This window comes from Eurosta solidaginis, chromosome 2 (assembly GCF_040869045.1).
Source record: "Eurosta solidaginis isolate ZX-2024a chromosome 2, ASM4086904v1, whole genome shotgun sequence".
In the NCBI taxonomy this organism is placed as follows: Eukaryota; Metazoa; Arthropoda; class Insecta; order Diptera; family Tephritidae; genus Eurosta; species Eurosta solidaginis.
The window spans coordinates 178,069,999-178,095,062 of record NC_090320.1 but is presented as its reverse complement, the minus strand read 5'-3'; the positions used below and the strand labels follow the sequence as shown (position 1 = coordinate 178,095,062).

Sequence of the window (25,064 nt, the reverse complement as noted above, 5' to 3'; positions counted from 1 at the left end):
TTATGGCGATATCTCGAAACGGCGTCCATCTATAGAACTTAGGCCCACGCCCTTTTAAAATACTCATTAATACCTTTCATTTGATACCCACATCGTACAAAATAAATTCTAGAGTCACCCCTGGTCCACCTTTATAGCGATATCTCTAAAAGGCGTCCACCTATAGAACTTAGGCCCACGCCCTTTTAAAATACTCATTAACACCTTTCATTTGATACCCATATCGTACAAACAAGTTCTAGAGTCGCCCCTGGTCCACCTTTATGGCGATATTTCGAAAAGGCGTCCACCTTAAGAACTAAGGCCCACGCCCTTTTAAAATACTCATTAACACCTTTCATTTGATACCCATATCGTACAAACAAATTCTAGAGTCACCCCTGGTCCACGCTTATGGCGATATCTCGAAAAGGCATCCACCTATAGAACTAAGGCCCACGCCCTTTTAAAATACTCATTAACACCTTTCATTTGATACCCATATAGTACAAACGCATTCTAGAGTCACCCCTAGTCCACCTTTATGGCGATGTCTCGAAAACGCGTCCACATATAGAACTAAGGCCCACTCCTTTTTAAAATACTCATTAACACCTTTCATTTGATACCCATATCGTACAAACAAATTCTAGAGTCACCCTGTTCCACCTTTATGGCGATATTTTGAAAATGCGTACACCTATAGAACTAAGGCGCACGCCGTTTTAAAATACTCATTAACACCTTTCATTTGATACCCATATCGTACAAACAAATTTTAGTCAGCCCTGGTCCACCTTTATGGCGATATCTCGAAAAGGCGTCCACCTATAGAACTAAGGCCCACGCCCTTTTAAAATACTCATTAACACCTTTCATTTGACACCCATATTATACAAAGGCATTCTAGAGTCACCCTTGGTCCACTTTTATAACGATATTCCGAAAAGGCGTCCACCTATAGAACTAAGGCCCACTCCCTTTCAAAATACTCATTAACACCTTTCATTTGATACCCATATAGTACAAACAAATTCTAGAGTCACCCCTGTTCCACCTTTATGGCGATATTCCGAAAAGGCGTCCACCTATAGAACTAAGGCCCACGCCCTCTTAAAATACTCATTAACACCTTTCATTTGATACTCATATCGTACAAACAAATTCTAGAGTCACCCCTGATCCATCTTTATGGCGATATCTCGAAACGGCGTTCATCTATAGAACTTAGGCCCATGCCCTTTTAAAATACTCATTAACACCTTTCATTTGATACCCATATCGTACAAAATAAATTCTAGAGTCACCCCTGGTCCACCTTTATGGCGATATCTCGAAACGGCGTCCATCTATAGAACTTAGGCCCACGCCCTTTTAAAATACTCATTAATACCTTTCATTTGATACCCACATCGTACAAAATAAATTCTAGAGTCACCCCTGGTCCACCTTTATAGCGATATCTCTAAAAGGCGTCCACCTATAGAACTTAGGCCCACTCCCTTTTAAAATTATCATTAACACATTTCTTTGATATTCATATCGCACAAACAAATTCTAGAGTCAGGCCTGGTCCACCTTTATAGCGATATCCCTAAATGGCGTCCATCTATAGAACTATGGTCCACTTCCTCTTAAAATACTCTTTAATACCTTCCATTTGATACACATGTCATACAAACACATTCCAGGGTTACCCTAGGTTCTTTTTACAAGATGGTGATTTTCCCTTACTTTGTCTCCACAGCTCTCAACTGAGTATGTAATGTTCGGTTACACCCGAAATCAGCCTTCCTTACTTGTTTATTTTATATTTATCTTAAAAATCGTTTAGATATGTTCAAATTTCACCAAATGTTTACGTGTATAGCATATATTGTTGTCTGAAAAAATCATAGAGATCTGTGGTACATATATTATATACCCCATATAAACTGTATTTTTTTTGCCCCTTTTTTACGGCTAGAAGCGTCAAAATTCATAAAATTTCATCAAATAGTTACGTTTACGTCATATATTGTTGAAATACGTGATTCGTAGTCATAGTTTTTACACGCAGACCACAAAAAACCTGAAACTTTGCACCCTCACACAAAGTACCTACCTATTTTTATACTCAGTTGAGCAGAGCTCACAGAGTATATTAACTTTGATTGGATAACGGTTGGTTGTACAGGTATAAAGGAATCGAGATAGATATAGACTTCCATATATCAAAATCATCAGTATCGAAAACAAATTCGATTGAGCCATGTCCGTCCGTCTGTCCGTTAACAGGATAACTTGAGTAAATTTTGATGTATCTTGATGAAATTTGGTATGTAGGTTCCTGGGCACTCATCTCAGATCGCTATTTAAAATGAACGATATCGGACAATAACCACGCCCACTTTTTCGATATCGAAAATTTCGAAAAATCGAAAAAGTGCGATAATTCCTTACCAAATACGGATAAAGCGATGAAACTTGGTAGGTGAGTTGAACTTATGACGCAGAATAGAAAACTAGTACAATTTTGGACAATGGGCGTGGCACCGCCCACTTTTAAAAGAAGGTAATTTAGAAGTTTTGCAAGCTGTAATTTAGCAGTCGTTGAAGATATCATTATGAAATTTGGCAGGAACGTTACACTTATTACTATATGCCTGTTTAATAAAAATTAGCAAAATCGGAGAACGACCACGCCCACTTTTTAAAATTTTTTTTTTTTTAATTCAAATTTTAAAAGAAAAGTTAATATCTTTACAGTATATAAGTAAATTATGTCAACATTCAACTCCAGTAATGATATGGTGCAACAAAATACAAAAATAAAAGAAAATTTAAAAATGGGCGTGGCTCCGCCCTTTTTCATTTAATTTGTCTAGGATACTTTTAATGCCATAAGTCGAACAAAAATATACCAATCCTTGTGAAATTTGGTAGAGGCTTAGATTCTAGGACGATAACTGTTTTCTGTGAAAAAGGGCGAAATCGGTTGAAGCCACGCCCTGTTTTTATACACAGTCGACCTTCTGTCCTTCCGCTCGGCCGCTAACACGATAACTTGAGCAAAAATCGATATATCTTTACTAAACTCAGTTGACGTACTTATCTGAACTCACTTTGTATTGGTGTAAAAAATGGCCGAAATCCGACTATGACCACGCCCACTTTTTCGATATCGAAAATTACGAAAAATAAAAAAAATGCCATAATTATATACCAAATACGAAAAATTATCATTTTAAAATTATCATTATCAACCATATCGTACAAACAAATTCTAGAGTCAGGCCTGGTCCACCTTTATGGCGATATCCCTAAATGGCGTCCATCTATAGAACTATGGTCCACTTCCTCTTAAAATACTCTTTAATACCTTCCATTTGATACACATGTCATACAAACACATTCCAGGGTTACCCTAGGTTCTTTTTACAAGATGGTGATTTTCCCTTACTTTGTCTCCACAGCTCTCAACTGAGTATGTAATGTTCGGTTACACCCGAAATCAGCCTTCCTTACTTGTTTATTTTATATTTATCTTAAAAATCGTTTAGATATGTTCAAATTTCACCAAATGTTTACGTGTATAGCATATATTGTTGTCTGAAAAAATCATAGAGACCGGTGGTATATATAATCTCATACAACCGAATGTTCAGATAAGAAACTTTGCGAAATTTCTGCCACATTTTAACAGCTAGAAGCTTCAAATTTCACCAAACGCTTACGTATATAGCATATATTGTTGTCTGAAAAAATCATAGAGATCTGTGGTACATATATTATATACCCCATATAAACTGTATTTTTTTGCCCCTTTTTTACGGCTAGAAGCGTCAAAATTCATAAAATTGCACCAAATAGTTACGTTTACGTCATATATTGTCCAAATACGTGATTCGTAGTCATAGTTTTTACACGCAGACCACAAAAAACCTGAAACTTTGCACCCTCACACAAAGTACCTACCTATTTTTATACTCAGTTGAGCAGAGCTCACAGAGTATATTAACTTTGATTGGATAACGGTTGGTTGTACAGGTATAAAGGAATCGAGATAGATATAGACTTCCATATATCAAAATCATCAGTATCGAAAACAAATTCGATTGAGCCATGTCCGTCCGTCTGTCCGTTAACACGATAACTTGAGTAAATTTTGATGTATCTTGATGAAATTTGGTATGTGGGTTCCTGGGCACTCATCTCAGATCGCTGTTTAAAATGAACGATATCGGACAATAACCACGCCCACTTTTTCGATATCGAAAATTTCGAAACATCGAAAAAGTGCGATAATTCCTTACCAAATACGGATAAAGCGATGAAACTTGGTAGGTGAGTTGAACTTATGACGCAGAATAGAAAACTGGTAAAATTTTGGACAATGGGCGTGGCACCGCCCACTTTTAAAAGAAGGTAATTTAGAAGTTTTGCAAGCTATAATTTGGCAGTCGTTGAAGATATCATTATGAAATTTGGCAGGAACGTTACACTTATTACTATATGCCTGTTTAATAAAAATTAGCAAAATCGGAGAACGACCACGCCCACTTTTTAAAAAAATTTTTTTTAAATTCAAATTTTAAAAGAAAAGTTAATATCTTTACAGTATATAAGTAAATTATGTCAACATTCAACTCCAGTAATGATATGGTGCAACAAAATACAAAAATAAAAGAAAATTTAAAAATGGGCGTGGCTCCGCCCTTTTTCATTTAATTTGTCTAGGATTCTTTTAATGCCATAAGTCGAACAAAAATTTACCAATCCTTATGAAATTTGGTAGAGGCTTAGATTCTAGGACGATAACTGTTTTCTGTGAAAAAGGGCGAAATCGATTGAAGCCACGCCCAGTTTTTATACACAGTCGACCGTCTGTCCTTCCGCTCGGCCGCTAACACGATAACTTGAGCAAAAATCGATATATCTTTACTAAACTCAGTTGACGTACTTATCTGAACTCACTTTGTATTGGTGTAAAAAATGGCCGAAATCCGAATATGACCACGCCCACTTTTTCGATATCGAAAATTACGAAAAATAAAAAAAATGCCATAATTATATACCAAATATGAAAAAAGGGATGAAACATGGTAATTGTATTGGTATATTGACGCAAAATATAACTTTAGAAAAAAACTTGGTAAAATGGGTAAGGCACCTACCATATTAAGTAGAAGAAAATGAAAAAGTTTTGCAGGGCGAAATCAAAAGCCCTTGGAATCTTGGAAGGAATACTGTTCGTGGTATTACATATATAAATAAATTAGCGGTACCCGACAGAAGATGTTCTGGATCACCCTGGTCCACATTTTGTTCGATATCTCGAAAACGCCTTCACATATACAACTAAGGGCCACTCCCTTTTAAAACCCTCATTAATACCTTTAATTTGATATCCATATCGTACAAACACATTCTAGAGTCACCCCTGGTCCACGTTTATGGCGATATCTCAAAAAGGCGTCCACATATAGAACTAAGGCTCACTCCTTTTTAAAATACTCATTAACACCTTTCATTTGATACCTATATCGTACAAACAAATTCTAGAGCCGCCTCTGGTCCACCTTTATGGCGATATTTCGAAAAGGCGTCCACCTTAAGAACTAAGGCCCACGCCCTTTTAAAATACTCATTAACACCTTTCATTTGATACCCATATCGTACAAACAAATTCTAGAGTCACCCCTGGTTCACGTTTATGGCGATATCTAGAAAAGGCATCCACCTATAGAACTAAGGCCCACGCCCTATTAAAATACTCATTAACACCTTTCATTTGATACCCATATAGTACAAACAAATTCTAGAGTCACCCCTGGACCACGTTTATGGCGATATCTCGAAAAGGCGTCCACATATAGAACTAAGGCCCACTCCTTTTTAAAATACTAATTAACACCTTTCATTTGATACCCATATCGTACAAACAAATTCTAGAGTCACCCCTGGTTCACCTTTATGGCGATATTTCGAAAAGGCGTCCACCTATAGAACTAAGGCGCACGCCCTTTTAAAATACTCATTAACACCTTTCATTTGATACCCATATCGTACAAACAAATTCTAGAGTCAGCCCTGGTCCACCTTTATGGCGATATCTCGAAAAGGCGTCCACCTATAGAACTAAGGCCCACGCCCTTTTAAAATACTCATTAACGCCTTTCATTTGATACCCATATCGTACAAACAAATTCACCTCTGGCCCACCTTTATGACGATATCTCGAAAAGGCGTCCACCTATAGAACTAAGGCCCACGCCCATTTAAAATACACATTAACACCTTTCATTTGATATCTATATAGTACAAACGCATTCTAGAGTCACCCCTGGTCCACTTTTATAACGATATTCCGAAAAGGCGTCCACCTATAGAACTAAGGCCCACTCCCTTTCAAAATACTTATTAACACCTTTCATTTGATACCCATATTGTACAAACGCATTCTAAAGTCAACCCTGGTCCACTTTTATAACGATATTCCGAAAAGGCGTCCACCTATAGAACCAAGGCCCACTCCCTTTCAAAATACTCATTAACACCTTTCATTTGATACCCATATAGAACTAACAAATTCTAGAGTCACCCCTGGTCCACCTTTATGGCGATATCTCGAAAAGGCGTCCACATATAGAACTAAGGCCCACGCCCTCTTAAAATACTCATTAACACCTTTCATTTGATACCCATATAGTACAAACAAATTCTAGAGTCACCCCTGGTCCACCTTTATGGCGATATCTCGAAAAGGCGTCCACATATAGAACTAAGGCCCACGCCCTCTTAAAATACTCATTAACACCTTTCATTTGATACTCATATCGTACAAACAAATTCTAGAGTCACCCCTGATCCATCTTTATGGCGATATCTCGAAACGGCGTCCATCTATAGAACTTAGGCCCACGCCCTTTTAAAATACTCATTAATACCTTTCATTTGATACCCATATCGTACAAAATAAATTCTAGAGTCACCCCTGGTCCACCGTTATGGCGATATCTCGAAAAGGCGTCCACCTATAGAACTTAGGTCCACTCCCTTTTAAAATTATCATTAACACATTTCATTTGATACCCATATCGTACAAACAAATTCTAGAGTCAGGCCTGGTCCACCTTTATGGCGATATCCCTAAATGGCGTCCATCTATAGAACTATGGTCCACTTGCTCTGAAAATACTCTTTAATACCTTCCATTTGATACACATGTCATACAAACACATTCCAGGGTTACCCTAGGTTCTTTTTACAACATGGTGATTTTCCCTTACTTTGTCTCCACAGCTCTCAACTGAGTATGTTATGTTCGGTTACACCCGAACTTAGCCTTCCTTACTTGTTTATTTTATATTTATCTTAAAAATCGTTTAGGTATGTAGACCTGTTCACTATATATTTCTTATCTTATACATCCGATTATTCGGAGATTACGAATGGGATAAGATTATTGTTCAGCCCCATTCATGAAAGGTATGAAGTCTTCGGCACAGCCGAAGACAGTCCCGTCCTTACTTGTTTTAATGTTGTTTTATGGCAGCCCTAAAAGAGTTATTTTAGAAAGAACACTTAGTTTTCACGAATTTTCTCATTAAAATTTGTACGTAATTCATATATGTAATACTCCTATATTGCTAATAGAAAATACTCGCAATGTGTTTTGAATTCGAAATCAAAACAAGACAGCCTATAAAATTTTTGTGATTGTAGCAGCATAAGAGTGACAACAAGAAAAAATTAGAAATAAAGAATATAGTGCAATGAATTACAGCACCACAATTGACTATAAAAACGATCCATCTATGTCTTTGGGATACATGTCTGTAGTTTGCCAACATTGTAGAGCAAAGAAGTGGAAGTCTGAGTTAAAGTCGATGTGCTGTTCGGAAGGGAAAGTTAAATTACCTGACATTTTGCCTCCCCCAGAACCCTTGCGCTCATTATTAACAGGCGAACATCCAAAATCGAGGCACTTTTTAACATACATATATTCGAAACTATAATAATGCATTTCAAATTACTTCGTTTAGGAGCCACGAAGTTGTTGAGAGTGGTTTTATGCCCACTTTTAAAGTGCAAGGTCAAGTGTACCATTTAGTGGGCAGTTTACTTCCACATTCACCTGAAACTCACAAATTTCTTCAAATTTATTTTATTTCCGATCCAGCTACAGAAGCAGCTACTCGATGCAATATAAATTCGAGAGAACCCCTTGACAGTGCGTTAATTACGGAGCTCCAAAGTATATGGAATGCCTATGCACACTCATTTAAAAGTACTATTGAGAGTATTTCTGCAAATGTACCAGACTTCGATGTCATTATACACGCAAACCAGGTACCGGCTGGTGAGCACCGTGGGCGATATAATGATCCATCTACGGGCGAAGTTGCCGTTGTAATAGCAGGACAACGATTTGATAAGCGAGACATGGTTTTACACAGTAGGGACGGCCATCTTCAAAAAATTCCGGAAACCCATAGGAGTTATAATGCACTACATTGATTTTGGTGCGAGGTGAAGATGGATATTCTATCGACATACCTCAACTTCATCCAGTCACTAAGGCACCGCTGACAAGAAAGTATCATGCATGAATTTTTATTGTTATCAAATAATGGAGAAAGAAAATAGCTTTAACACCCTACTTCAATACCGCATTTTATTAAACCAATATTTAGTTGATCAGTATGCCAAAATAGAAACCGAACGCCTAGCATTTATACAACACAACCAAACAAAACTAGGAGCAGAAAACTATGTGCACTTACAAGATGCCTTGTATTCCAATGAACACGCAAATGAAATCGGTCAGTTGGTCAAATTACCTTCAAGTTTTACGGGAGGCGCTAGATACTTGCATGAAAAGACGCAGGATGCAATAACACACGTACGGAATTTCGGTAGACCTGACCTTTTTATAACTATTACGTGCAACCCAAATTGGAAAGAAATTAAAGACAATCTTCAGCCACTCACAAGGCCGCAAGATCAATATGACTGGTTGATCGGGTTTTCCATCTTAAAATCCAACAGTTGCTCCATCTCATAAATAAAGTTCATATATTTGGCCCACCACGAGTCCACATGTACACAGTCGAATGGCAAAAAAGTGGGTTGCCTCACATTCGCCTGCTGCTTTGGTTGGTCAATAAAATAAGGCCAGATCAAATTGTAGCGTTATATCAGCAGAATTGCCAAAAAAAGAGGAAGATCCAGTTTTGTTCGACGCTGTTGTAAAACATATGTTACATGGACCATGCGGGAGTTTGAATCAAAATTCACCATGTATGAGCGAAGGGAGGTGCACAAAAAAATTTCCAAAATTATTTCAGCCCCATACATCCGTTTATGGTGGTGGATATCCAAAATACCATCGACTTTCAGGAGAAGAAGGCGGAGAAACTACGGTCATTAGAAATATTTCTATAGATAACAGATGGGTAGTACCATTTAACCCACTGTTCCTTAACATTTTCGATGCACACATAAAGGTCCTACTTCTTTTGAAAACTTGAAAACTTCATTCCAAGATGCATGCAGAGTGAGAGGTTACGGAGCTGATGAGGTACGAGAGCTGATGAGGTCAACGCGTGTTTAAAAGTGTCTTACCTTGGGCGGTATATAAATAAACTACAACTTATAAAAAATATGAGAGTTTTTACTTCCGGAGAACATGTACTTTTTGCTAATAATTTGCTGAAAATTGGTAACGGGCAGTTTCCGACGATAAGTGGGCTTATCGATCTAACAAATTTTTGCAAATTTACTGAAAATATTGAAGATCTTATTGATAAAGTATATCCCGAAGTTGGCCAATTTACAATTAATTCATTGGACTGGTTTAAAGTGAGGGCAATATTATCAGCTAACAATGAGCAGGTGGACGCAGTTGATGCGATAGTACCCTCAAAATATAATACGGACGCACAAGTTTTCTACTCAATAGATACGGTAATAGATACTAATGAGGCTGTACACTATACAATACAGTTTTTAAATTCTCTAAACCCTCCCGGAACGCCACCACATGAACTTATTATTAAAGTAGGAGCTCCCGTTATATTACTACGCAATTTGAATCCACCATCATTATGCAATGGTACCAGGCTGCTGTTCAAGACCATAAGAACGCATATGATTGAGTGTTCAATTTTGACTGGTTGTGGAGCTGGAGAAAACGTCTTGATTCCAAGAATCCCGATAGTACCAACAGATCTCCCATTTCAATTTAAACGGCATCAATTTCCAGTCAAATTATGTTTTGCAGTAACAATAAATAAGGACAAACATTTAAGGTAGCCCGTTTGAACCCAAGAGCTAAATGTTTCACACATGGGCAATTATATGTAGCTCTATCGCGTGTAACAAACAGATATAATTTATATGTTTTGGCTCCTGATGGGAAAGCAGCAAATATTGTATAAATTATTGTATCCTTTGTTAAGGATACTAAAAAAATAATTTTTTTGGGTCTCAAGACCTTTATTATTATTTATTCACTAATTTAATTATTGGTCGTAAGACCTTATTTTGTTACTCACTAATTAAAACTAAACGTTTACAACTAACTGCTTACAACTGACTGACTTAAAAATGGTAAATTAGTTCTAAATATAACTTAATTCTACCTGTGCCAGCATTATTTCGTTCGGCGCATGGTGGATGTTGTTCCCAATTCAATTCCGGATGTCGTTCACAATATTTGTGTTTTTGCTGATCAGGCGTCTGGGCCTTTTCCTGTTTGCTTCAAAATTATTATTAAGTATTTTGAGCCATCAACTTGCGTATTGCTGACTAAGCTCTTTACGTTAGCGTCAGCTCGAATGTTGACTTAGTTGGTGCTAACTCCTCCACCCCAAAAACGAACGTCCTCGTTTGTTAAGGTAGGTATTTCGGATGCTACAGGTTCCTTGTTATCGTTTACCTGGATGCTTACTTTGTAGCTTGATAGCTCTTCTGGTTCCTTTGTAAAATGTCTTCTTATTACTGGTGCGAATATGAGTCCTCCTAGGCAGATTATTATCATGATTATTAGAGAAAAATTTGTGATTATGGCTGCTTTGTGTTTTGTGCGCAATGAATTTATACGATTTGTGTTATTTATATGGAGTTCCTTCATCATTTCCAAACTTAGGATTTCTTCTTCTTGCTTTGATGGGACATTTGACTGGAGAATTGCAGGTAGTGGTTTGCTGGTTAGTAGTTCGTTAAAAGAATATATCTGTTTATTGATACGAACTGTGGAATTATGGTACTGTATTGCGTATGACCCTGTCAGGTTTACTTTTTGGTTGTCGATATCTATAGTGCCGTTGTATTGATTTAGTAGTATGATGCCAGGAGTGATGCTTTCTACGGCTGGGATGTGCTGGTTATTAACAAAAACGCATTCAGCTGGCTTGCTTCTCAGTAGAGGTGGGACACAGGTAGTGTTGCTAATGTCTACTATAGCCTTACGGTTACATATTCTTACATTATTATTTTCTTTACATTTAGATTCAATTCCATATACTACGTTATTATTACATGTTACAATGTCCTCGTAAGGGACTTTATTAATAAATTTTCCTATCTTTATAGGTTTTATCAAAATTGACTCACAAATGTCTTCATTTGTTATTGGTAATCCTATTATGTAAAATAACATTTTATCGTTTGTTGCAATTTTTACGCTTGCGATTTCTAGTGATTCTTCTATACTACTTAGGGTAAAATTGTTTTTTTCATATATTGACTTAATTAACATAATTTCTTCATTTGAAAATATATAGGAGTTGACTATGCCGGCCTTAGCCCAATGTATCGCATAGTCTATATTAATTATTTCTTCTTTTATAATTTTTAACTTATATTTCATTTCAATAGCAAAATTATGTTGAGTGTGTTCATCCGTTTGTATGGATTTCGCGATTTTATTAGAAATTGCTGTAATTTCATTTATTTTATCAAAAATTACTTTATTAATTACCACTTGCTGGTTATTATTTTCAACTATATTATTTATTTCCTTTTCTAAGATGACTTGGTCGTCGTGGTCGGGATTTCCTGCGATCCACTTCCAGATGGTTCCTAGTTCATTAATTGCTCTTTTAAATTTCCTTGGTTTAAGTCTATTCAAATAATCTTGTATTGATCTTAATTCATTATTGAGAACGGGCAAGAGGGGGTTTCCTTCATTGATTTGTGTCCTAATGGTATGGCTAAGTTCATTTAGTGTCTTTTGGCATACGTCCAGATCTATTTTATGTATAATTTTGTAAGTTCCTGTTTGAATTTTGGTTTGTCCCGTATTAAATGTTGCAAGTTGAGAGTTGGAGTAATCTATTATTTTAAAGTCCGCGTACACTAGGTGCACGAGAAGTCTGTAAGAGAGAATTTTGAAGGGGGAGTTTCTTATTTTACTAAAATCATATTAAGTCTTAATGTTACTCTTATGTACTATTCTTCCTTTTTCAGTAATTACTACACTAGATTTATCTTCTTTCACGATTTCCTTCCTATATCTAGCAGTGAGTATTGATCCTATTCTTTTATTAATCCTAACATAAATTATGTCACCAGGGGTGAGGGGTGGGTTTCCGTGTTTTATTATAGATTTCTAAATCCTTTTCTTATCTTTTCCGAAGGGTTTCTATGTTTTCTCGCCGTGAATTCTCGTATTGTTATGGGTCTATCGAGACTCGTCTACCGAAAAATGTTTCTATAGGTCGTTTTCCTGTTGCTGAGTGTATGGAGTAATTATATTCATATGTGCATCTATCTAATAGTTCTTGAAATGAACGATGGGTGCGTTCTGTTTGGAGGCAGCGCATAATTTCCGATAAGGTGGAATGAAACGTTTCCACTTGACCATTAACTGTGCTTGCGTATGGAGGTGTTTTAAAGATTTTAATTCCAAGTTGATCTTCTACCATGAATTGTATGGATAGTGAGTTTAGGGACTTTTCATTGTCGATAACTATTGTCTTAGGTACACCAAATGCGAAGAGTATTTGTCGCAAAGGTTCTCTGATATCTTCTATTGCCTTTGACTGTATTATTCTTACCTGGGCATATTTAGAAAATTTGTCTACTGCTGTTAGTACCAGGCGTTTCTCCGTATTATAGATATCTATGTGAACTATTTCACCAGGGTACTGTGGAATTGGGGTTTTAAGTAGATGTGGTTTATTAGGGTGACGGTCATATTTATTTTCTTTACAAACTTTGCACTGTTTAATTATATTTTCTATTCTTGCTGTCATTTTTGGGAAGTAATATTTTTGTATTAGTTGTTTTTTGTTTTCATCCCTTTTTCTATGTGCTCGTGTGTGTTCTTTTAATATTTCCTCATTTTGAACATCCTCGTTTACTAAATCTTGTACTTTTGTTTGGGTATAGCGAATTTTGTAATTGGAAAAATGAAGGGGATAGATTTCCTGAATTTTTCCAATTATTTCTTCAGAGGTAAATAAGCCGTTTATCACTGAAGGATTTAGGTAACGTTTTAGTAGTGCTGTTAAATCGTCGGTTGAAAATTGGGGTTTACAAATTAAGTGTCTATGATAGGTCGGGAATGGTATTTTAAACTGATAGCTGTCTTCATCTCCTAGCGAGATCCAAATTTGGTTCTTGAAGGCATTTATGGGTCCTTCTACTGCTGGGATTAGGTTGTGCGATGAACTGTCGTCTGAGTGCGTCGAGACTGATAAGGAATTTACTTCAAATGGCCTTGATAATGTATCTGCAACTACATTGGCCTTTCCTGGTTTATATTGTATTTCGTAGTTATATTCCTCTAGTATTGCTTTCCATCGTTTCAATTTAGAGTTAGTGTTCTTATTGCTTAAGGCATAGGTGAGTGGCTGATGGTCAGTGTGTATAATAACTTTTGCTGTGCCGTATAGGTAATTTCTGAAGGAATTTAAAGCCCAAATTATTGCAAGCATTTCTTTTTCATTTACTGCATAATTTTCTTCAGCTTTGTTTAATGTTCTTGAAATAAATGTGATCGGTTTGCCATTCTGTTCCAAAACTGCGCCTATGGCATATTGTGAGGCATCTGTAGTTAAGTCGAAACCTTTACTGTAATCGGGGTATTGTAGGATAACATCTTTGGATGTGAGGGTGGCTTTAATTTATTGAATGCTTCTTTTGCTTTTTCATTCAAATTTATTAGAATTTTCCTTGAACTGCTTTTAGACATTCTTCCTTCATCTCCTCGAAGTAGGGATGTCAGTGGTTTTGCTAGTTTCGCATAATCTTGGATGAATCTTCTATAATATCCGGATAAACTCAAGAATGAGCGTAAGTCTTTAATTGTTTTGGGGTAATGGAAATCTGTTATTGATTGTACTTTGGCTGGGTTTGTAGAGATTCCGTCAGAAGAGACGACAAATCCCAGGAATTCGACTTTCTTTTTGAAAAAGTCGCATTTGTCAATCTGGACTTTCATGTTTGCCTTGTTTAGAGTTTCGAAAATTGTGTCAATATGTTCAGCGTGCGTTTTTTCGTCCTCGCTAAATATAATTATATCGTCTATGTATACATAGCAAATTCTACCTATGTGTTCCCTAAGTATGTCGTCCAGTGTCCGTTGAAAAATGGCAGGGGCGTTCTTTAAGCCAAAAGGAAGTCTCGTGAACTCGTATTTTCCGTTGTTCACTGAAAAAGCTGTTTTTTCCACGTCAGATTCCTTAAGAGGAATTTGATGGAAACCGCTTTTTAAGTCAATCACTGAGAAAATTCGATTCTTTCCTAATTGGGAAAGTACCTCGTTTATCTCGGGTATTGGATACCTATCTGCGATTGTTACTTGATTAAGTTTCCTGTAATCAATGACCATTCGAAATTTTTTTTCCCCTGAGGCATCGTCCTTTTTAGGCACGACCCAGACGGGTGAGTTGTATGGGGATCTTGATTTGCGTATTATTCCGTCCTCTAGCAGTTTGTTTACCTGAGTTTCAACTTCCTGCTTAAGGCTCATGGGATATGGGTATGATTTTGAGTATATTGGTGTGTCAGAATTTGTACGAATTTCGGCAACTACTTTTGTTGTATAAGTTAATTTTTCGTTTGGCTCTGAAAATAAATTACGGTGTTTCTGTGCTAATTGTCTAATTTCGTTTTTTTCTTCCGTGGTCATGTGTTGGTCCCGAATCTGTATTGTGTTAACATTTTGTACACTGTATTGTCTTAAAAAGATTTTTTTTATGTTTGCTATAACCATAAAATTTTCTTTCGTATGTATGACCGCTGAGAGTTCCTTTAGGCTGTCATTGCCTAGTATTGCATGAAAGGTTTTGAGAGTGGGTAGTAAGAAGAATTTAAGCTTGTAGTTTTCTAAGTTGAAGAGGTTGAGATATGTGTGATGGGTAATTTTGATTTTTCCCCCGACAGAATTTGCAAAAAAGGGGTTGTCGTTTTCTATTGATTTTGTTACTAAGCTGGACTTGATATAATTTTTGTTAGATCCAGTGTCCACTAAAATGTTTAAAATTTCGCCGCTCTTCGTCCTGCATCTAAAGTAGGGTAACGAAGAGCTGTTCAATCTAAAAAATGTACATCACTCAGATCCTGCGGTTCTTCCTTTTCGTTGTTAAAGGTTGTGTTCTGATTGTGGTCGTTTGGATCTTCGTAGTATTGGTCTTGGTAGTATTGGTCATGTTAGTGTTGGTTATGGTAGTGTTGGCTATCCGTCGGTCCGTCGGTGTTTATGTGAAAGTTCCTTTGAACTTTGATAGGGGGATGGTTTATCATTGATGTATTAGGTGGCCGTTTGCCCATTTCTTGAGCTTTAGGGCGGTTCATATAATTTACCGCTCTTGTCCTGACGCTTTCGTCTACGTCCATGGGTTGAGGTGGTTTAGGTGGTCTTGGAGGAGCGTGGTGTTGTTGGTTAAAAGGGTTTTGTGGTTGGTATCTATTTACCTGGTTTGGGTTTTGGTTGGCGTATAGCTGATAGTTGGGAGGATTCAAATTTTGTTGATGATAGTTTTGTGGAATGGGATTTGATATGGGTTGAGGTAGGTGTGCTAGTTCGGGATAAAACCTTGATTGTGGTTGGAGTTGTTGGTAAGATTGCGGCTGGGGGTATTTTACCGTGAAGGGCTGCTGTCGTGGATTCGGAGAATTAAAGCTTTGTTGACGGGAGTTAGCCATCTGGTTGTTCGCGTGGTATTCCCTGAAGTTTTGGTTTTCGAGCTTCAGGCAAAGGTGTAAGGCTTCTGGCAAACTCTTTGGTTCCTTTATGCCAAGTAACCTGGGGAGATCACCCGAAAGTCCTCTGACGAAGGTGTCGAGGGCCTTAGCTCGGTAAGTCTCAGTTAACAGGTGAACTGCTTCTTCACCTATCTCCATACAGCCTATTTTATTTAAAAGTAGTGATAGGTGTCCGTATACCTTCTGGTAGAACTCATTAATGGACATTCGTCCTTGTATGAGGCATGTCATTTGGTACTCTAAAGTGCCTATGTCTCGTTTGTCGGCGTAGTGGGTAGTTAGACAGCGGGAAATTGCTGTCCAATCTAAAGGGGTGTTGTACGATTCTAAAGCTATGTCTGCCTTTCCAATTATCTTATTCCTAATAACATTCAAAATGCCGAAATATCTAGGTTTGCCCTTTGAGGGTTTATAAATTCTCAAAATTCTTTCAACACTCTTTTTCCAGGAGCTAAACTCTGAGGCATTTCCTGAGAATTCTCTTAATGAACGTACAACATCTGGAATCTTATCCATTTCACTCATATTATTTTGGAATTGGGCGTCTATAGTTTGATCAGTTATGATAGGATTTGTTGTGTTGTTAAGGACAATCTGTACTATATTAGGCACGCTTGCCTCTATGGCTAGGGATATCATGCTTTTTATCATATTGGCCAAGTCTGGTGAAATTTGGTTATTAGCGCTTGGCGGTGCTGGTGGTGCAGCAGGAGGGTTAGCTCCAAGCATTGAGGGTCTAATCAAATTGTTTGGGTTTGACATTGTAAGGAATTTTTGATTTTTTTCTTTCGGTAAGGGATTTGATTCTCTGGACTTCTTAAATCACAAAAAAAAATTACGATTGTCTTGAAAAGGATTTTCCTAAATTTTTTCTTTTTTTTTTTTATTTCCGCACTTTCACTTTTAAAATGAAATATCTAAGTTATTAAATTCTAAATTATTTAAATTTTTGAGTGACTTCCACAATAAGTATTCGAATTTCGTAATTGTAATTTTTATGTAGTAATTTACTTCTCTTATTTTTTTAATTTTTAATTCCTATAAATCTTTTTGAAATTTACTTATTTTTCAATATTTTTCTTTTTCCTTAAAAAAAAAATCTTTCGCTCATTACTTTCTAAATTTTTCAAATATGCGTTTTTAAGATGAAATTTCAAAATTTAGTAGATTTGAATTTTTTTGTTTTTAAATATTTTTCTTAAATATATAAATATTTTCTTACATTAATTTCAGCTCCATCTCGATAAGTGTGTATTCTTCCCTTTTCCTGGCGGTACTCGTGGTACACTGGCTTATACCTTGTTGCTGGGGGTGGCTCCTTGGCTGGTATCGTTGGGGCGTCCGGGAAGTTTGTAAGTTTTCACTACCCCTTTCACGCCTCTTCTTATAGGTATCGTTTAGTAATACAAATTGGAATAGTTTTTCTTTCGTAGCACTTTATTATTTGTGGTACTTATTGAAAGTTTTTTTCCTACCGGTTTTCTTTCTATTGTGGCACTTTTTGTATTGTGGCACTTTTTTTGAAAGTTAATGCTATACTGGTGGCACTTTTGGAATTTTTTGATAACAGTTTCCTTCGCGGCACTTTATTAAGCTTTATACCGATTTTACAACACTATAACTTTACCAGGGCAAGCCTTTTAGCTCGGGCGCCAATTATTGTATCCTTTGTTAAGGATACTAAAAAAATAATTTTTTTGGGTCTCAAGACCTTTATTATTATTTATTCACTAATTTAATTATTGGTCGTAAGACCTTATTTTGTTACTCACTAATTAAAACTAAACGTTTACAACTAACTGCTTACAACTGACTGACTTAAAAATGGTAAATTAGTTCTAAATATAACTTAATTCTACCTGTGCCAGCATTATTTCGTTCGGCGCATGGCGGATGTTGTTCCCAATTCAATTCCGGATGTCGTTCACAATATTTGTGTTTTTGCTGATCAGGCGTCTGGGCCTTTTCCTGTTTGCTTCAAAATTATTATTAAGTATTTTGAGCCATCAACTTGCGTATTGCTGACTAAGCTCTTTACGTTAGCGTCAGCTCGAATGTTGACTTAGTTGGTGCTAACTTATACAATGAAATTTTATAAGAAAGAAAATAAAAACTAACTGAATATGAACAGTTAATATGTATGGATTTATTATTTAACTTTGCTTTGGACTTAATTTTTTTATGAATTATCTTTATTTTTTAATTGAAACATTAATTCAAATGCAACAACGAATTACTATTTTTAAACATTGCAACCTATGTGAAACAAGGTGCGGGTTGCTAGTATAATATATATACCACCGATCTCTATGATATATGCTATATACGTAAACATTTGCTGAGATTTAAAGCTTCTAGCTGCTCAAATGGTGTAGAAATTGCGAAAAGTTTCTTATCAGAACAATCGGATTAGGTGACATATGCTACCTATATATACGACCGATCTCTTCGAATTTTTCAGCCAAACAATATCTGCTAAATGCGAAAGCACATAGTGAAATTTGAAAGGTCTAGCTGATCAAATGGGGCAGAAATTACGAAAAGTTTCTTATCTGAACAAACGGTTGTATGAGATATATACCATATATACCACCTATCAATACAAATTTTTCAGACAAATATGAAGGCTCTATACGTAAGCATTCGGTGAAATTTGAAGGTTCTAGCTGTTGAAATGGGGCAGAAATTACGAAAAGTTTCTTATCTGATCTTATCTTTTTTATTTTTTTTTTTTTCTTATCTGAACAATCGGTTGTATAAGATATTGTAACGAATTTAGTGAAATTCCGCCTGTTTTACACCTTCCATTAACGTTCGTATCACTAAATTGTTGATTAAATAACTCCAATATTCAATAATGCAAAATGGTCTTTATTAGACTACTTTGAAAGTACTTCACATTCACGATCAGACAAATCGTTCTCTCCTGTTGATCAAATCAGATCAGATTAAGGAATGAGATGCGCCCGTATCTACAGCCAGTACACGTTATTTGCCTTCCACATTTCCTTTGACGGTAAGACTGCTCGATTTTTTTCCAATTTGCGAGATAGATATCACAGGACATTCAATAGCTGGGGCAAGTTCTCGATCTTTACATCTGACTCGCCCTTGCTTATCTCCTCCAGCTTTGCGTTTACGACCAGCCAAGTTGGAACCACCAGGACCGGTGCTGCAATGAAGTGCAATGTCCCTGGTTTTCCATACGTAAAGCATTTGACGGCACCATCGTTTTTCTGCTGCATTCCTTTTAGTGCCTCCAAAATTGTGTCTACCCAGTCTGGCCTTTCCACTTCACGCGATGAGCTTTGTATGCGGGCTTACTCAAAAGTGACGCTGTTTCCTGGGTCAGTGCATGGGATGCCGTTTCAGCAAATGATAGCTTTGGATTTGCGTATGTAGTTCGCTTCGTTTCGACGTCCCGTATACCATTTATAAAACTCTGGATTTTTACCGTCTAGGTGTATGCCACGGGTGCGTCTGCATTCGCGGGATGAGCCAATATTTTAACATCCGACGCGAAATCCTGCAAAGTCTCATTCGCCTTTTGGTAACGGTTTTGCAACTCAATTTGGTATATCTGGCGATTTAGTTGTAACTGCTCCATACGACCTTTTAAGTCATCGACTTCTGCCTGAAATTGAGCGATTTTTGCATCCTGCATTTCCAGCTTTTATGTTACCCTTGCTTCCTGTGTCTCCAGCTGCGAGGATATACGGGCCTCTTGTGCTTTCAACTGCTCTGCCAACTGAGATATTGAGATGTTATGTGTGTCTCCTGTGATTCCATTTGGGATGCCATATATGTTTTCTGTTCTTCCAGTTGAGATGGCATTTGTCTTTCCTTGGGTTCAATCTTGGATGTTATACGGTTCTCCTGGGATTCCAATTGTGATGACATTTGTGCGAACATTCTGAAATGCGTGCCTTCTGTGCTTCCATCTTGGATGTTACTGTCGATGTTTGTGCAGATATTGCACCCAAAAGTCGTGTTCAAGTCTGTGCTCGTAACTGTCTGCGGTGTTTCATTTTTCTATTCAATTTTTGTTGTTGTCTCGTCGCCATTAAGATGAAAGACATACTCTTTCACGTTAATTCCTTCTGCTTCCATTGCCTCTCGTAGTCGTGCCTGAAGTTCGAGTTTGTTGCCGGTTGTATTCAATCCACGGCTCTCCAACTCCTTCAGTTGCTGGATATTCAATTCACTCCACTTTGCCATGTCCTTATTTTACTCGAAATCTTCGGAATTTATTCAACAATTCTTCTTCTAACACCAATTGTAACGAATTTAGTGAATTCCTCCTATTTTACACCTTCTAATAACGTTCGTATCGCTAAATTGTTGAATAAATAACTCCAATATTCAATAATGCAAAGTGGTCTTTATTAGACTACTTTGAAAGTACTTCACAATAACATTTATACTTCGCAACCAATAGCGTGCTTAAATCAAACTGATTACTGACCACTCAGCTTGCTCTGCTTTTATACCCTCTGTTGCCTTGTCCGTTGACGTTTCCTCTTCTAGAATCGTGTAACCGTATTTATTTATTTTTTTTTTTTTTTTTTTTGAATTTATTGTGAATTATACACTTTCACATGACAGATGTTTAAAGGGGTCGACATGTAGAAAAATAAGCTATATCTTAGCGAAAAATACTTTTAACAATTTTTTGTAGTTATATCGGCCTACTGATTTGTAAGATCGCGGGTTCGAATCGAGCTCAAGGCCTAACAATAATTATTTTATCATTATTATTGTTATGATACATTTTTTCTTAATTGAAAAAATTTTAAATTAGAATAGAAGAAAATCAAATTTATTTTGACTTGAGGAACATATTTTCGTGCATTTGGGTACAAGTTTTTTCGCAATCCCTTATTAATCGTACATTCGCTCTTGCGTGTGTTGATCTTTATTTCATGAAGTATTAATTTAGTTTGTTAAGGTATAATTTCATTTCTTATTCGCTTTAGCAATTAGCCTCTGAGATCCCAACACTAAAATGTCATATGCGTATATAAGGACTTTTATATCACAGGAAGGGGGTGAGCTTTTGTTGGTGGGTCTGGAAAGTCGGACGAGACAACCTTAAAGGATGTATATTCCTGGTTACAAAATTTAATTGGATTCTGGTCGGTCTGTGGTATAGCATAAAAAGGGGTTTTTCTCAATCTTAGACACGCATATATCGAAAACCTGACCCAATTCAGATAATTGGACTTGACATCAGTGCAATAAGGCCTTTAGAAACCATAAATAAAAATCATTCCACACATTTTTTTATACTTTTCTAGTGTCATGCTTGTAATGGTTAATAAAATGCTATTTTCAACTATTCCGTGATTAAAGTCGAATAACTCCGGATTTTTTAGACTTAAAAAAGACCGGGATCCCCGGATTGTTATCCCTTGTATGTACGTTATAGTAGTATCTGTGATTTGAACAATAAATTTGCTTGGTTTCTTTAAAATTTTCTTTAAAATTATCAGGAGCTCAGAACTTTCATGTAAGTAATTATGATCAAAATTCGGCTAATTGAAATTGCTCGGAATTTATGAAAAGTGTGAAGATTAAAATGTTGGAATTGCGTGAATTATGATTTATTATCTATATATCTATATCTATCTATAAATCTTATAAAATAAAGTCGCTAAATGCCATGTATGCACATAACTTTACACAGAATGCTCCGATTTTAAAACGGGGTTTTGCATTTTAAAGCTTAGCTACGTGAGATGGTACAGTTAATATAATTTGAAGGTATATATTATAGCGGCGTGGCAAATTGCCAAAATGTAGTAAAATATCATAAAATTTTTGTTTACACAGCTATAACTCATAAACGGATGGATGGATTTAAAAAATTCTACTTTTCAGTAAAACTTTGAAATATTTACCTTCGATCTGCATCAAAAAAAATACTTGATTCCTTTCTTATATCAGCCAAATTGTTTAAACAAAAGTGATATTTTTATCAAAAAATGCGTATGTGTGTTTGTTCGCTGTGAACTGTCCGCGCTAATTGCTTTTGAGTGAGGCTTGATGCGACACATACATACGTACATACAGGCATGCTTAACCAACGAAACGATATCATTTCGTTACGATAATCAACGTTAATAAACGAAACGAAGTCATTTCGTTTCGTTTATTAACGTTAAGATCGTCAAATTAACGAAATGATTTCGTTTCGTTTTCTGCCATATCAAAACGAAATCAAATCGTTTATGTTGATTATTAATTTCAAACTATGCTGGCAAAGCTGATTGATGGCGGAGTCATTAAAGGTGAAAGCATTATCCAAGCTGATTGCAACTTTTCTCATGAATTTTGACAGTACGAACATTTCTCAGAGTATTTTTGACATTACCACCAACGAATTACACAAACAAATTACATAGAGTTTGTGTGTGTATGTGCGCTCGTTGTTGCCACCTTACGGCTTCACCATGGCTATAGCATTGCCAGCATAATTCAAACATAAAGTAAAAATTTTTTAAAATTTTTTTTGATCCTTCGAAATACAGCCGAAAATGTTTTTTAGATGTAACTTTGTTATTTGACGTTAAAATTGATATGTCATTATTTTGGCCTTGAGAAGCTTCACATTTCCGGTTAATGTCCTTTTAAGTTATGAAGTCGTTTTCACATGATTAGGTCAGCTAACAAAATTTTACCCCCCCCCCCCCCCCCCCCCCCCTCTCCCTTAATGTATGTTTTTTTCCTTACCGAACGAAAGTAATTAAAAATTCAAGAAAATGTTGCTTTGAAATCATATTACTAAAATAATAAACAAAGAAGTTATAGCACTTTCAATATTTATTGCAACTGTTATTTTGCCTGATTCTTATTATACTTAGACTTGAAACTCATGATATTTTTGGAGGAAAAATTGCAGGGTTTGCATTGAAAAGTTAATAAAGATATGCCAAATATCATGAATAGGGGAAGTCATAGTAAATAAGTGAGTCAAACCTGTTGTTTCTTATTTGTAATAATAACGCTATGTGACAAAATCAACTTTTTTTCTGTGTATTGGACAAAACACATTTTTTTGTAGAGATTGAGGCTTAAGTAAACAAAGCAATATCTCCATTTTTCGAACTTAGCCTCCAAAAAATAGATATCGGCTTACGAAGTTCGAAAAAGTTTATTAAAATGTATGGAGATATACCAAATTTATGGCAGAACAACGTCTGACGGGTCTGCTAGTACTATTATAATTCGAGGGTGCGTAGGAGCACCAAGTCAAGTTCAGACACGAAGTCGATTGCAAAAGTAGGTGAAGAGTTGTTGCAAGTGAATAGTAACATACATATGTATGTGTAGGAGATTTAAATAGCTTAAAATTCAAACTGCAAAGAAGGGTGTTAAAGGAAGATAGCACCAGAAACCAAAATCAAAAGTGAGAAAACTAGAAATAAAAATTAATACAACAAAGAGATTGAAAATAGGTACGTATAAAATACAGCAGCTGAAACTAACAGCAAGAGCGTTAAAATATTAATGAAACATTAATACCATTGTGAGTTCCTTCAAGTGAAGAATCCTTTCTTTCATCCACTGCCATATCTACATGTCAAATAAGCCCACAGGGAGAATGGCTGTCGCGGATAGCCAGATAATGAAAGAAAGGCTTTTTTGTTTCTCTCGGTGAATACATAAATTGGAGTGTGTAGGAGGGCGGGTTCAAATCCCACTCCCGGGAGAAAAGGCTTTGAAGAGTTTTATAAGGTATAATCAAACAGCTGTCGCCTTGTCCATCCTGAGGTCACGTTGTTTAAATTTTTCCCAAATTATTAAATGAACTGCCATGAGTTGTAACTTTTGGGTTTCAAACTAACTCTTCTTTTATTTGTGTTTATAGAAAATCAGACTACATATTTATATAGGTTTTTAAAATCTAGTTAAAAGAGAGAATATGAGCAGCCAGTTAAGAAAAAATTTTAAATACATATGTAAATAATGCAATATAGATGCCGGTTACAAAAATGTATGAAAAATTCTCTTGAGCAAATGATTTTAATGCTGTTTATTATTGTGAAAATTTCTTCAAGCATTCGCCACTTCACAATAATTTATACCTAGTGAGGAAGAAACCCATACTTGTGTAAGGTGAAACAAATATCCCTGAAAAATCTATACAAAGTGCATATATACTGTAACGAATCTTGGGAAATTCCTTATAATTATGCACCTTCGGCTAACGTTCGAATCGCTGAATTGTCGAATAAATAACTCAAATATTTAGTATAAAAAATGTTCTTTATTAACAACTCTACTGTATTAGTAGTACTTCACAAATTATTTACTCACGTGCTTGACTCAAAGCTTGTTAAAATCAACCTGATTATTCCTCAGCTTGCGCTGCTTTTATACTCTCTGTTGCCCCGTTTGCATATTTCTCCAAGGGTCTAGACTCTTCGCGAACAACCTTCCCGAAAAGCTGCTTATTTATTTCTCCTTTTATATGTGGTATTTAATTTTATCTTCTAATTATATGCGTGTGTATGTGTGAGTAATAACTTCTGATCTGAGGTGATGACTACATGTGTGTATATGAAGTAATCTCTTCGGTCTTAGCTTCCCTGTGTGTGGCTGCTTGCTTTGGTCTTTACATGCACACATGTGTAGTTGCTTACTTTGCTGTTGTTATGCATTTCTTTACTAGCAGCACATTCGCCACAATACTATAGTATAAAAAACTAACAAATCTTAAATTTAGATAAATGGAAAAACTTATGCAGCCGAGCTAATGAAATTTGGTAGTAAATTCTAAAATATTTTGGAATATGGGAATGCAACCGCCCACTTGTATTAAAATCAATTTTACAACTATTATTAATCATAAATTAAAAACCGTTAAACCTATCATAGCAAAA

General features: G+C 36.1%; 1 protein-coding gene across 4 annotated transcripts in view; it reads right to left on the bottom strand.

Annotated features, from left to right (window-relative positions):
- bru1 (bruno 1) overlaps positions 1–25,064 on the bottom strand; it is a 956,171-nt gene that overhangs the window by 761,654 nt on the left and 169,453 nt on the right. The window contains exon 1 of one of the 4 annotated variants that reach the window (XM_067766461.1): positions 17,402–17,766. The exons of the other annotated variants lie outside the window; for them this stretch is intronic. The gene's annotated coding sequence lies outside the window, so the exon portion shown is untranslated. Of the gene's footprint in view, positions 1–17,401; positions 17,767–25,064 lie in introns of those variants that run through there. 4 annotated transcript variants of the gene reach the window in all.